Source organism: Scyliorhinus torazame, chromosome 16 (genome assembly GCF_047496885.1).
Source record: "Scyliorhinus torazame isolate Kashiwa2021f chromosome 16, sScyTor2.1, whole genome shotgun sequence".
NCBI classification, from domain to species: Eukaryota; Metazoa; Chordata; class Chondrichthyes; order Carcharhiniformes; family Scyliorhinidae; genus Scyliorhinus; species Scyliorhinus torazame.
Window position 1 is genome coordinate 27,404,140 of NC_092722.1, and position 15,209 is coordinate 27,419,348.

General features: G+C 65.6%; 1 protein-coding gene across 1 annotated transcript in view; it reads right to left on the minus strand.

Annotated features, from left to right (window-relative positions):
* The window catches only part of LOC140392649 (paired box protein Pax-7-like), a 1,255,382-nt gene that overhangs the window by 440,574 nt on the left and 799,599 nt on the right, over positions 1 to 15,209 (minus strand).

Genomic DNA, 15,209 nt, shown 5'->3' on the forward strand with positions numbered 1-15,209 from the left:
CCTCACACTCTGACCCCAACTCCCGCACACTCTGACAGCGACTCCCGCACACCCCCACCCCGACTCCCGCACACTCTGACCCCGACTCCCGCAAAGTCTGACCCCGACACCCGCACACTATGACAGCGACTTCCGCAAACTCTGACCCTGTCTCCGCACACTCTGACCCCGACTCCCGCACACTCTGACCCTGACTCCCGCACTCTCTGACCCCGAGCCCCGCACACTCTGACCCCGACTCGCGCACACTCTGACCCGGACTCCCGCACACTCTGACCCCGACTCCCGCACTCTTTGACCCCGACTCCCGCACACACTGACCCCGACTCCCGCACACTCTGACACCGACTCCCGCACACTCTGACCCCGACTACCGCACACTCTGACCCCGACTCCCGCACACTCTGACCCCGACTCCCGCACACTCTGACCCCGACTCCCGCACACTCTGACTCTGACTCTCGCACAGTCTGACCCCGACTGCCGCACACTATCAGAGCGACTCCCGCAAACTCTGACCCCGACTGCCGCACACTCTGACCCCGACTCCCGCACACTCTGACCCCGACTCCCGCACACTATGACAGCGTCTCCCGCACACTCTGACCCTGCCTGCCGCACACTCTCACCCCGACTCCCGCACACTCTCACCCCGACTCCCGCACTCTCTGACCCCGAGCCCCGCACACTCGGACCCCGACTCGCGCACACTCTGACCCGGACACCCGCACACTCTCACCCCGACTCCCGCACACTCTGATCCCGACTCCCGCACACTCTGACCCCGGGTCCTGCACACTCTGACCCCGACTGCCGCACACTCTGACCCCGACTGCCGCACACTCTGACCCCGACTGCCGCACACTCTGACCCCGACTGCCGCACACACTGACCCCGACTCCCGCACACTCTGACAGCGACTCCCGCACACCCCCACCCCGACTCCCGCACACTCTGACCCCGACTCCCGCACAGTCTGACCCCGACACCCGCACACTATGACAGCGACTTCCGCAAACTCTGACCCTGACTCCCGCACACTCTGACCCCGACTCCCGCACACTTTGACCACGACTCCCGCACTCTCTGACCCCGAGCCCCGCACACTCTGACCCCGACTCGCGCACACTCTGACCCGGACTCCCGCACACTCTGACCCCGACTCCCGCACTCTTTGACCCCGACTCCCGCACACACTGACCCCGACTCCCGCACACTCTGACACCGACTCCCGCACACTCTGAACCCGACTCCCGCACACTCTGACCCCGACTACCGCACACTCTGACCCCGACTCCCGCACACTCTGACCCCGACTCCCGCACACTCTGACCCCGACTCCCGCACACTCTGACCCTGACTCCCGCACAGTCTGACCCCGACTGCCGCACACTATGAGAGCGACTCCCGCAAACTCTGACCCCGACTGCCGCACACTCTGACCCCGACTCCCGCACACTCTGACCCCGACTCCCGCACACTATGACAGCGTCTCCCGCACACTCTGACCCGGCCTGCCGCACACTCTCACCCCGACTCCCGCACACTCTGACCCCGACTCCCGCACTCTCTGACCCCGAGCCCCGCACACTCGGACCCCGACTCGCGCACACTCTGACCCGGACACCCGCACACTCTCACCCTGACTCCCGCACACTCAGATCCCGACTCCCGCACACTCTGACCCCGGGTCCTGCACACTCTGACCCCGACTGCCGCACACTCTGACCCCGACTGCCGCACACTCTGACCCCGACTGCCGCACACTCTGACCCCGACTGCCGCACACTCTGACCCCGACACCCGCACACTCTGACCCCGACACCCGCACACTTTGACCCCGACTCCCGCACACTGACCGCGACTCCCGCACACTCTGACCCCGACTCCCGCACACACTCACACCGACTCCCGCACCCTCTGATCCCGACTCCCGCACACTCTGACCCCGACACCCGCACACTCTGACCCCGACTCCCGCACACTCTGACCCCGAGTCCCGCACACTCTGACCCCGAGTACCACACACTCTGACACCGACTCCCGCACACTCTGACCCCGACTCCCGCACACTCTGACCCCGACTCCCGCACACTCTGACCCCGACTGCCGCACACTCTGACCCCGACTCCCGCACACTATGAGAGCGACTCCCGCAAACTCTGACCCCGACTGCCGCACACTCAGACCCCGACTGCCGCACACTCTGACCCCGACTCCCGCACACTCTGACTCCGACTCCCGCACACTCTGACCCCGACTCCCGCACACTCTGATCCCGACTCCCGCACACTCTGACCCCGACTCCCGCACACTTTGACCCCGACTCCCGCACACTTTGACCACGACTCCCGCACTCTGACCCCGAGCCCCGCACACTCTGACCCCGACTCGCGCACACTCTGACCCGGACTCCCGCACACTCTGACCCCGACTCCCGCACACTCTGATCCCGACTCCCGCACACTCTGACCCCGACTCCCGTACACTCTGACCCCGACTCCCGCACTCTTTGACCCCGACTCCCGCACACTTTGACCACGACTCCCGCACTCTCTGACGCCGAGCCCCGCACACTCTGACCCCGACTCGCGCACACTCTGACCCGGACTCCCGCACACTCTGACCCCGACTCCCGCACTCTTTGACCCCGACTCCCGCACACACTGACGCCGACTCCCGCACACTCTGACCCCGACTCCCGCACACTCTGACCCCAACTCCCGCACACTCTGACAGCGACTCCCGCACACCCCCACCTCGACTCCCGCACACTCTGACCCCGACTCCCGCACACTCTGACACCGACTCCCGCACACTCTGACCCCGACTCCCTCACACTCTGACCCCAACTCCCGCACACTCTGACAGCGACTCCCGCACACCCCCACCCCGACTCCCGCACACTCTGACCCCGACTCCCGCACACTCTGAACCCGACTCCCACACACTCTGACACCGACTCCCGCACACTCTGACCCCGACTCCCGCACACTCTGACCCCGACTCCCGCACACTCTGACCCCGACTGCCGCACACTCTGACCCCGACTCCCGCACACTATGAGAGCGACTCCCGCAAACTCTGACCCCGACTGCCGCACACTCAGACCCCGACTGCCGCACACTCTGACCCCGACTCCCGCACACTCTGACTCCGACTCCCGCACACTCTGACCCCGACTCCCGCACACTCTGATCCCGACTCCCGCACACTCTGACCCCGACTCCCGCACACTTTGACCCCGACTCCCGCACACTTTGACCACGACTCCCGCACTCTGACCCCGAGCCCCGCACACTCTGACCCCGACTCGCGCACACTCTGACCCGGACTCCCGCACACTCTGACCCCGACTCCCGCACACTCTGATCCCGACTCCCGCACACTCTGACCCCGACTCCCGTACACTCTGACCCCGACTCCCGCACTCTTTGAACCCGACTCCCGCACACTTTGACCACGACTCCCGCACTCTCTGACCCCGAGCCCCGCACACTCTGACCCCGACTCGCGCACACTCTGAGCCGGTCTCCCGCACACTCTGACCCCGACTCCCGCACTCTTTGACCCCGACTCCCGCACACACTGACGCCGACTCCCGCACACTCTGACCCCGACTCCCGCACACTCTGACCCCAACTCCCGCACACTCTGACAGCGACTCCCGCACACCCCCACCTCGACTCCCGCACACTCTGACCCCGACTCCCGCACACTCTGACACCGACTCCCGCACACTCTGACCCCGACTCCCTCACACTCTGACCCCAACTCCCGCACACTCTGACAGCGACTCCCGCACACCCCCACCCCGACTCCCGCACACTCTGACCCCGACTCCCGCACACTCTGAACCCGACTCCCGCACACTCTGACCCCGACTACCGCACACTCTGACCCCGAGCCCCGCACACTCTGACACCGACTCCCGCACACTCTGACCCCGACTCCCGCACACTCTGACCCCGACTCCCGCACAGTCTGACCCCGACTACCGCACACTATGAGAGCGACTCCCGCAAACTCTGACCCCGACTGCCGCACACTCTGACCCTGACTCCCGCACACTCTCACCCCGACTCCCGCACACTCTCACCCCGACTCCCGCACACTCTGAACCCGACTCCCGCACACTCTGACCCCGACTGCCGCACACTCTGACCCCGACAGCCGCACACTCTGTCACCGACTCCCGCACACTTTGACCCCGACTCCCGCACACTCTGACCTCGACACCCGCACACTGTCACGTCGACTCCCGCACACTCTGACCCGGACTCCCGCACACTCTGACCCCGACTCCCGCACACACTGACCCCGACTCCCGCACACACTGACCCCGACTCCCGCATACTGTGACCCAGACTCCCGCACACTCTGACACCGACTCCCGCACACTCTGACCCCGACTCCCGCACACTCTGACCTTGACTCCCGCACACTCTGACCCCGACTCCCGCACACTCTGACCCCGACTCCCGCACACTCTGACCTTGACTCCCGCACACTCTGACCCCGACTCCCGCACAGTCTGACCCCGACTCCCGCACACTATGAGAGCGACTCCCGCAAACACTGACCCCGACTGTCGCACACTCTGACCCCGACTCCCGCACACTCTGACCCCGACTGCCGCACACTATGACAGCGTCTCCCGCACACTCTGACCCGGACTCCCGCACACTCTGACCCCGACACCCGCACACTCTGACCCCGACTGCCACACACTCTGACCCCGACTCCCGCACACTCTGACCCCGACTCCCGCACACACTGACCCCGACTCCCGCACACTGACCCCGACTCCCGCACACTGACCCCGACTCCCGCACACTCTGACCCCGAATCCCGCACACTCTGACCCCGACTCCCGCACACTCTGACCCCGACTCCCGCACACTCTGACCCCGACTCCCGCACACTCTGACCCCGATTCCCGCACACTATGAACACGACTCCCGCACACTCTGACCCCGACTCCTGCACACTCTCACCCCGACTCCCGCACACTCTGACCCCGACTCCCGCACACTATGACCCCGAATCCCGCACACTATGACCCCGACTCCTGCACACTATGACCCCGAATCCCGCACACTATGACCCCGAATCCCGCACACTATGACTCCGACTCCCGCACACAATGACCCCGACGCCTGCACACTCTGACCCCGACTCCCTCACCCTCAGACCCCGACTCCCTGACACTCTGACCCCGCCTCCCCTCACTCTGACCCCGCCTCCTGCACACTCTGACACCGACTGCCGCACACTCTGACACCGACTTCCGCACACTCTCACCCCGACTCCCGCACACTCTGACCCCGACTCCCGCACTCTCTGACCCCGACTCCCGCACACTGACCCCGACTCCCGCACACTCTGACCCCGACACCCTCACACTCTGACCCCAACTCCCGCACACTCTGACACCGACTCCCGCACAGTCTGACCCCGACTCCCGCACACTATGACAGCGACTTCCGCAACTCTGACCCCGACTCCCGCACACTTTGACCCCGACTCCCGCACACTTTGACCACGACTCCCGCACTCTCTGACCCCGAGCCCCGCACACTCTGACCCCGACTCGCGCACACTCTGACCCGGACTCCCGCACACTCTGACCCCGACTCCCGCACACTCTGACCCCGACTCCCGCATACACTGACCCCGACTCCCGCACACTCTGACCCCGACTCCCGCACTCTTTGACCCCGACTCCCGCACACACTGACCCCGACTCCCGCACACTCTGACACCGACTCCCGCACACTCTGAACCCGACTCCCGCACACTCTGACCCCGACTGCCGCACACTCTGACCCCGACAGCCGCACACTCTGTCACCGACTCCCGCACACTTTGACCCCGACTCCCGCACACTCTGACCTCGACACCCGCACACTGTCACGTCGACTCCCGCACACTCTGACCCGGACTCCCGCACACTCTGACCCCGACTCCCGCACACACTGACCCCGACTCCCGCACACACTGACCCCGACTCCCGCATACTCTGACCCCGACTCCCGCACACTCTGACACCGACTCCCGCACACTCTGACCCCGACTCCCGCACACTCTGACCCCGACTCCCGCACACTCTGACCTTGACTCCCGCACACTCTGACCCCGACTCCCGCACAGTCTGACCCCGACTCCCGCACACTATGACAGCGACTTCCGCAACTCTGACCCCGACTCCCGCACACTTTGACCCCGACTCCCGCACACTTTGACCACGACTCCCGCACTCTCTGACCCCGAGCCCCGCACACTCTGACCCCGACTCGCGCACACTCTGACCCGGACTCCCGCACACTCTGACCCCGACTCCCGCACACTCTGACCCCGACTCCCGCATAAACTGACGCCGACTCCCGCACACTCTGACCCCGGCTCCCGCACTCTTTGACCCCGACTCCCGCACACACTGACCCCGACTCCCGCACACTCTGACACCGACTCCCGCACACTCCGAACCCGACTCCCGCACACTCTGACCCCGACTGCCGCACACTCTGACCCCGACAGCCGCACACTCTGTCACCGACTCCCGCACACTTTGACCCCGACTCCGGCACACTCTGACCTCGACACCCGCACACTGTCACCTCGACTCCCGCACACTCTGACCCGGACTCCCGCACACTCTGACCCCGACTCCCGCACACACTGACCCCGACTCCCGCACACACTGACCCCGACTCCCGCATACTCTGACCCCGACTCCCGCACACTCTGACACCGACTCCCGCACACTCTGACCCCGACTCCCGCACACTCTGACCTTGACACCCGCACACTCTGACCCCGACTCCCGCACAGTCTGACCCCGACTCCCGCACACTATGAGAGCGACTCCCGCACACCCTGAACCCGACTCCCGCACACTCTGACCCCGACTGCCGCACACTCTGACCCCGACAGCCGCACACGCTGACACCGACTCCAGCACACACTGACCTCGACTCCCGCACACTTTGACCCCGACTCCCGCACACTCTGACCTCGACACCCGCACACTCTCACCCCGACTCCGCACACTCTCACCCCGACTCCCGCACACTCTGACAGCGACTCCCGCACACTCTGACCCCGACAGTCGCACACTCTGACCCCGACTCCCGGACAATCTGACCCCGACTCCCGCACACTCTGACCCCGACTCCCTCACACTCTGACCCCGACTCCCGCACAGTCTGACCCCGACTCCCGCACAGTCTGACCCCGACTCCCGCACACTCTGACCCCGACTCCCGTAAACTCTGACCCCGACTCCCGTACACTCTGACCCCGAATCCCGCACACTCTGACCCCGACTCCCGCACACTCTGACCAAGACTCCCGCACACTGACCCAGAGTGCCGCACACTGTGACAGCGACTCCCGCAGACTATGACACCGACTGACGCACACTCTGACCGGGACTCCCGCACACTCTGACCCCGACTGACGCACACTCTGACACCGACTCCCGCACACTCTGACCCCGACTGCCGCATACTCTGACCCCGACTGACACACACTCTGACACCGACTCCCGCACACTCTGACACCGACTCCCGCACACTCTGACCCCGACTCACCACACTCTGACCCGGACTCCCGCATACTCTGACCACGACTCCCGCACACTCTGACCCCGACTCCCGCACACTCTATACCCCGACTCCAGCACACTCTGACCCGGACTCCCGCACAGTCTGAACCCGACTCCCGCACACTCTGACCCCAACTCCCGCACACTTTCTCCCCGTCTTCCGCACACTTTGACCCCGAATCCCGCACACTCTGACCCCGTCTCCCGCACACTCTGACCCCGACTCCTGCACACGCTGACCCCGACTCCCGCACACTCTGACCCGGACTCCCGCACACTCTGACCCCGAGTCTCACACACTCTGATCCCGACTCCCACACACTCTGATCCCGACTCCCGCACACTCTGATCCCGACTCCAGCACACTCTGATCCCGACTCCCACACACTCTGACCCCGACTCCAGCACACTCTGATCCCGACTCCAGCACACTCTGATCCAGACTCCCGCACACTCTGAACCCGACTCCCGCACACTCTGACCCCGACTCCCGCAAACTCTGACCCCGACTCCCGCACACTCTGACCCCGACTCCCGCACACCCTGACCCCGACCACCGCACACACTGACCCCGACTCCCGCACACTCTGAACCCGAGTCTCGCACACTCACACCGCGACTCCCGCACACTCTGACACCGACTCCCGCACACTCTGACCTCGACTCCCGCACACTCTGACCCCGTCTCCCGCACACTCTGACCGCGACTCCCCACAGACGGACCCCGACCCCCGCACACTCTGACCCAGACTCCTGCACACTCTGACAGCCACTCCCGCACACTCTGACCCCGACTCCCGCACACTCTGACCCCGACTCCCGCACACTCTCACCCCGACTCCCGCACACTCTGACCCCGACTCCCGCACACTCTGATCCCGACTCCTGCACACTCTGATCCCGACTCCCGCACACTCTGATCCCGACTCCCGCACATTCTGACCCCGAATCCCGCAAACTCTGACCCCGACTCCCGCACACTCTGACCCGGACTCCCGCACACTCTGACCCCGAGTCTCACACACTCTGATCCCGACTCCCACACACTCTGATCCCGACTCCCGCACACTCTGATCCCGACTCCAGCACACTCTGATCCCGACTCCCACACACTCTGACCCCGACTCCAGCACACTCTGATCCCGACTCCAGCACACTCTGATCCAGACTCCCGCACACTCTGAACCCGACTCCCGCACACTCTGACCCCGACTCCCGCAAACTCTGACCCCGACTCCCGCACACTCTGACCCCGACTCCCGCACACCCTGACCCCGACCACCGCACACACTGACCCCGACTCCCGCACACTCTGAACCCGAGTCTCGCACACTCACACCGCGACTCCCGCACACTCTGACACCGACTCCCGCACACTCTGACCTCGACTCCCGCACACTCTGACCCCGTCTCCCGCACACTCTGACCGCGACTCCCCACAGACGGACCCCGACCCCCGCACACTCTGACCCAGACTCCTGCACACTCTGACAGCCACTCCCGCACACTCTGACCCCGACTCCCGCACACTCTGACCCCGACTCCCGCACACTCTCACCCCGACTCCCGCACACTCTGACCCCGACTCCCGCACACTCTGATCCCGACTCCTGCACACTCTGATCCCGACTCCCGCACACTCTGATCCCGACTCCCGCACATTCTGACCCCGAATCCCGCAAACTCTGACCCCGACTCCCGCACACTCTGACCCCGACTCCCGCACACACTGACCCCGACTCCCGCACACTCTGACCCCGAGTCTCGCACACTCTCACCCCGACTCCCGCACACTCTCACCCCGACTCCCGCACACTCTGACCCCGACTCCCGCATACACTGACCCCGACTCCCGCACACTCTGACCCCGACTCCCCACAGACGGACCCCGACCCCCGCACACTCTGACCCAGACTCCTGCACACTCTGACAGCCACTCCCGCACACTCTGACCCCGACTCCCGCACACTCTGACCCCGACTCCCGCACACTCTCACCCCGACTCCCGCACACTCTGACCCCGACTCCCGCACACTCTGATCCCGACTCCTGCACACACTGACCCCGACTCCCGCACACTCTGACCCCGAGTCTCGCACACTCTCACCCCGACTCCCGCACACTCTCACCCCGACTCCCGCACACTCTGACCCCGACTCCCGCACACACTGACCCCGACTCCCGCACACTCTGACCCCGAGTCTCGCACACTCTGACCCCGACTCCCGCACACTCTGACACCGTCTCCCGCACACTCTGACCCCGTCTCCCGCACACTCTGACCTCGACTGCCGCACACTCTGACCCCGACTCCCACACACACTGACCCCGACTCCCGCACACTGTGACAGCGACTCCCGCAGACTATGACACCGACTGCCGCACACTCTGACCCCAACTCCCGCACACTCTGACACCGACTCCCGCACACTCTGATCCCGACTCCCGCACACTATGACAGCGACTCCCACACACTCTGACACCGACTCCCGCACACTCTGACCCCGACTCCCTCACACTCTGACCCCAACTCCCGCACACTCTGACAGCGACTCCCGCACACTCCCACCCCGACTCCCGCACACTCTGACCCCGACTCCCGCACAGTCTGACCCCGACTCCCGCACACTTTGACCACGACTCCCGCACTCTCTGACCCCGAGCCCCGCACACTCTGACCCCGACTCGCGCACACTCTGACCCGGACTCCCGCACACTCTGACTCCGACTCCCGCACACTCTGACCCCGACTCCCGCATACACTGACCCCGACTCCCGCACACTCTGACCCCGACTCCCGCACTCTTTGACCCCGACTCCCGCACACACTGACCCCAACTCCCGCACACTCTGACACCGACTCCCGCACACTCTGAACCCGACTCCCGCACACTCTGACCCCGACTGCCGCACACTCTGTCACCGACTCCCGCACACACTGACCTCGACACCCGCACACTGTCACCTCGACTCCCGCACACTCTGACCCGGACTCCCGCACACTCTGACCCCGACTCCCGCACACACTGACCCCAACTCCCGCACACACTGACCCCGACTCCCGCATACTCTGACCCCGACTCCCGCACACTCTGACACCGACTCCCGCACACTCTGACCCCGACTCCCGCACACTCTGACCTTGACTCCCGCAAACTCTGACCCCGACTCCCGCACAGTCTGACCCCGACTCCCGCACACTATGAGAGCGACTCCCGCACACCCTGAACCCGACTCCCGCACACTCTGACCCCGACTGCCGCACACTCTGACCCCGACAGCCGCACACGCTGACACCGACTCCAGTACACACTGACCTCGACTCCCGCACACTTTGACCCCGACTCCCGCACACTCTGACCTCGACACCCGCACACTCTCACCTCGACTCCCGCACACTCTCACCCCGACTCCGCACACTCTCACCCCGACCCCCGCACACTGTGACACTGACTCCCACACAATCTGACCCCGACTCCCGCACACTCTGACAGCGACCCCCGCACACTCTGACCCCGACCGTCGCACACTCTGACCCCGACTCCCGCACACTCTGACCCCGACTCCCGCACACTCTGACCCCGACTCCCTCACACTCTGACCCCGACTCCCGCACAGTCTGACCCCGACTCCCGCACAGTCTGACCCCGACTCCCGCACACTCTGACCCCGACTCCCGTAAACTCTGAACCCGACTCCCGTACACTCTGACCCCGACTCCCGCACACTCTGACCAAGACTCCCGCACACTGACCCAGAGTGCCGCACACTGTGACAGCGACTCCCGCAGACTATGACACCGACTGACGCACACTCTGACCGGGACTCCCGCACCCTCTGACCCCGACTGACGCACACTCTGACACCGACTCCCGCACACTCTGACCCCGACTGCCGCACACTCTGACCCCGACTGACACACACTCTGACACCGACTCCCGCACACTCTGACACCGACTCCCGCACACTCTGACCCCGACTCACCACACTCTGACCCGGACTCCCGCACACTCTGACCACGACTCCCGCACACTCTGACCCCGACTCCCGCACACTCTATACCCCGACTCCGGCACACTCTGACCCGGACTCCCGCACAGTCTGAACCCGACTCCCGCACACTCTGACCCCAACTCCCGCACACTTTCTCCCCGTCTTCCGCACACTTTGACCCCGAATCCCGCACACTCTGACCCCGTCTCCCGCACACTCTGACCCCGACTCCTGCACACGCTGACCCCGACTCCCGCACACTCTGACCCGGACTCCCGCACACTCTGACCCCGAGTCTCACACACTCTGATCCCGACTCCCACACACTCTGATCCCGACTCCCGCACACTCTGATCCCGACTCCAGCACACTCTGATCCCGACTCCAGCACACTCTGATCCAGACTCCCGCACACTCTGAACCCGACTCCCGCACACTCTGACCCCGACTCCCGCAAACTCTGACCCCGACTCCCGCACACTCTGACCCCGACTCCCGCACACCCTGACCCCGACTCCCGCACCCTCTGACCCCGAGTCTCGCACACTCACATCGCGACTCCCGCACAGTCTGACACCGACTCCCGCACACTCTGACCTCGACTCCCGCACACTCTGACCCCGTCTCCCGCACACTCTGACCCCGACTCCCCACAGACGGACCCCGACCCCCGCACACTCTGACCCAGACTCCTGCACACTCTGACAGCCACTCCCGCACACTCTGACCCCGACTCCCGCACACTCTGACCCCGACTCCCGCACACTCTGACCCCGACTCCCGCACACTCTGACCCCGACTCCCGCACACTCTGACCCCGACTCCCGCACACTCTGACCCCGACTCCCGCACACTCTGACCCCGACTCCCGCACAGTCTGACCCCGACTCCCGCACACTCTGACCCCGACTCCCGCACACTCTGACCCCGACTCCCGCACAGTCTGACCCCGACTCCCGCACACTCTCACCCCGACTCCCGCACACTCTGACCCCGACTCCCGCACACTCTGACCCCGACTCCCGCACAGTCTGACCCCGACTCCCGCACACTCTCACCCCGACTCCCGCACACTCTGACCCCGACTCCCGCACACTCTGACCCCGACTCCCGCAGACTCTCACCCCGACTCCCGCACACTCTGACCCCGACTCCCGCACACTCTCACCCCGACTCCCGCACACTCTGATCCCGACTCCTGCACACTCTGATCCCGACTCCCGCACATTCTGATCCCGACTCCCGCACACTCTGAACCCGACTCCCGCACATTCTGACCCCGAATCCCGCAAACTCTGACCCCGACTCCCGCACACTCTGACCCCGACTCCCGCACACACTGACCCCGACTCCCGCACACTCTGACCCCGAGTCTCGCACACTCTCACCCCGACTCCCGCACACTCTCACCCCGACTCCCGCACACTCTGACCCCGACTCCCGCACACACTGACCCCGACTCCCGCACACTCTGACCCCGAGTCTCGCACACTCTCACCCCGACTCCCGCACACTCTGACACCGTCTCCCGCACACTCTGACCCCGTCTCCCGCACACTCTGACCTCGACTGCCGCACACTCTGACCCCGACTCCCACACACACTGACCCCGACTCCCGCACACTGTGACAGCGACTCCCGCAGACTATGACACCGACTGCCGCACACTCTGACCCCGACTGACGCACACTCTGACACCGACTCCCGCACACTGACCCCGACTCCCGCACCCTCTGACCCCGAGTCTCGCACACTCACACCGCGACTCCCGCACACTCTGACACCGACTCCCGCACACTCTGACCTCGACTCCCGCACACTCTGACCCCGTCTCCCGCACACTCTGACCCCGACTCCCCACAGACGGACCCCGACCCCCGCACACTCTGACCCAGACTCCTGCACACTCTGACAGCCACTCCCGCACACTCTGACCCCGACTCCCGCACACTCTGACCCCGACTCCCGCACACTCTGACCCCGACTCCGGCACACTCTGACCCCGACTCCCGCACACTCTGACCCCGACTCCCGCACACTCTGACCCCGACTCCCGCACACTCTGACCCCGACTCCCGCACAGTCTGACCCCGACTCCCGCACACTCTGACCCCGACTCCCGCACACTCTGACCCCGACTCCCGCACAGTCTGACCCCGACTCCCGCACACTCTCACCCCGACTCCCGCACACTCTGACCCCGACTCCCGCACACTCTGACCCCGACTCCCGCACACTCTGACCCCGACTCCCGCACACTCCCACCCCGACTCCCGCACACTCTGACCCCGACTCCCGCACACACTCACCCCGACTCCCGCACACTCTGATCCCGACTCCTGCACACTCTGATCCCGACTCCCGCACACTCTGATCCCGACTCCCGCACACTCTGAACCCGACTCCCGCACATTCTGACCCCGAATCCCGCAAACTCTGACCCCGACTCCCGCACACTCTGACACCGACTCCCGCACACTCTGACCTCGACTCCCGCACACTCTGACCCCGTCTCCCGCACACTCTGACCCCGACTCCCCACAGACGGACCCCGACCCCGGCACACTCTGACCCAGACTCCTGCACACTCTGACAGCCACTCCCGCACACTCTGACCCCGACTCCCGCACACTCTGACCCCGACTCCCGCACACTCTGACCCCGACTCCCGCACACTCTGACCCCGACTCCCGCACACTCTGACCCCGACTCCCGCACACTCTGACCCCGACTCCCGCACACTCTGACCCCGACTCCCGCACAGTCTGACCCCGACTCCCGCACACTCTGACCCCGACTCCCGCACACTCTGACCCCGACTCCCGCACAGTCTGACCCCGACTCCCGCACACTCTCACCCCGACTCCCGCACACTCTGACCCCGACTCCCGCACACTCTGACCCCGACTCCCGCACACTCTGACCCCGACTCCCGCACACTCCCACCCCGACTCCCGCACACTCTGACCCCGACTCCCGCACACTCTCACCCCGACTCCCGCACACTCTGATCCCGACTCCTGCACACTCTGATCCCGACTCCCGCACACTCTGATCCCGACTCCCGCACACTCTGAACCCGACTCCCGCACATTCTGACCCCGAATCCCGCAAACTCTGACCCCGACTCCCGCACACTCTGACCCCGACTCCCGCACACACTGACCCCGACTCCCGCACACTCTGACCCCGAGTCTCGCACACTCTCACCCCGACTCCCGCACACTCTCACCCCGACTCCCGCACACTCTGACCCCGACTCCCGCACACACTGACCCCGACTCCCGCACACTCTGACCCCGAGTCTTGCACACTCTCACCCCGACTCCCGCACACTCTGACACCGTCTCCCGCACACTCTGACCCCGTCTCCCGCACACTCTGACCCCGTCTCCCGCACACTCTGACCTCGACTGCCGCACACTCTGACCCCGACTCCCACACACACTGACCCCGACTCCCGCACACTGTGACAGCGACTCCCGCAGACTATGACACCGACTGCCGCACACTCTGACCCCGACTGACGCACACTCTGACACCGACTCCCGCACACTCTGACACCAACTCCCGCACACTCTGACCCCGTCTCCCGCACACTCTGACC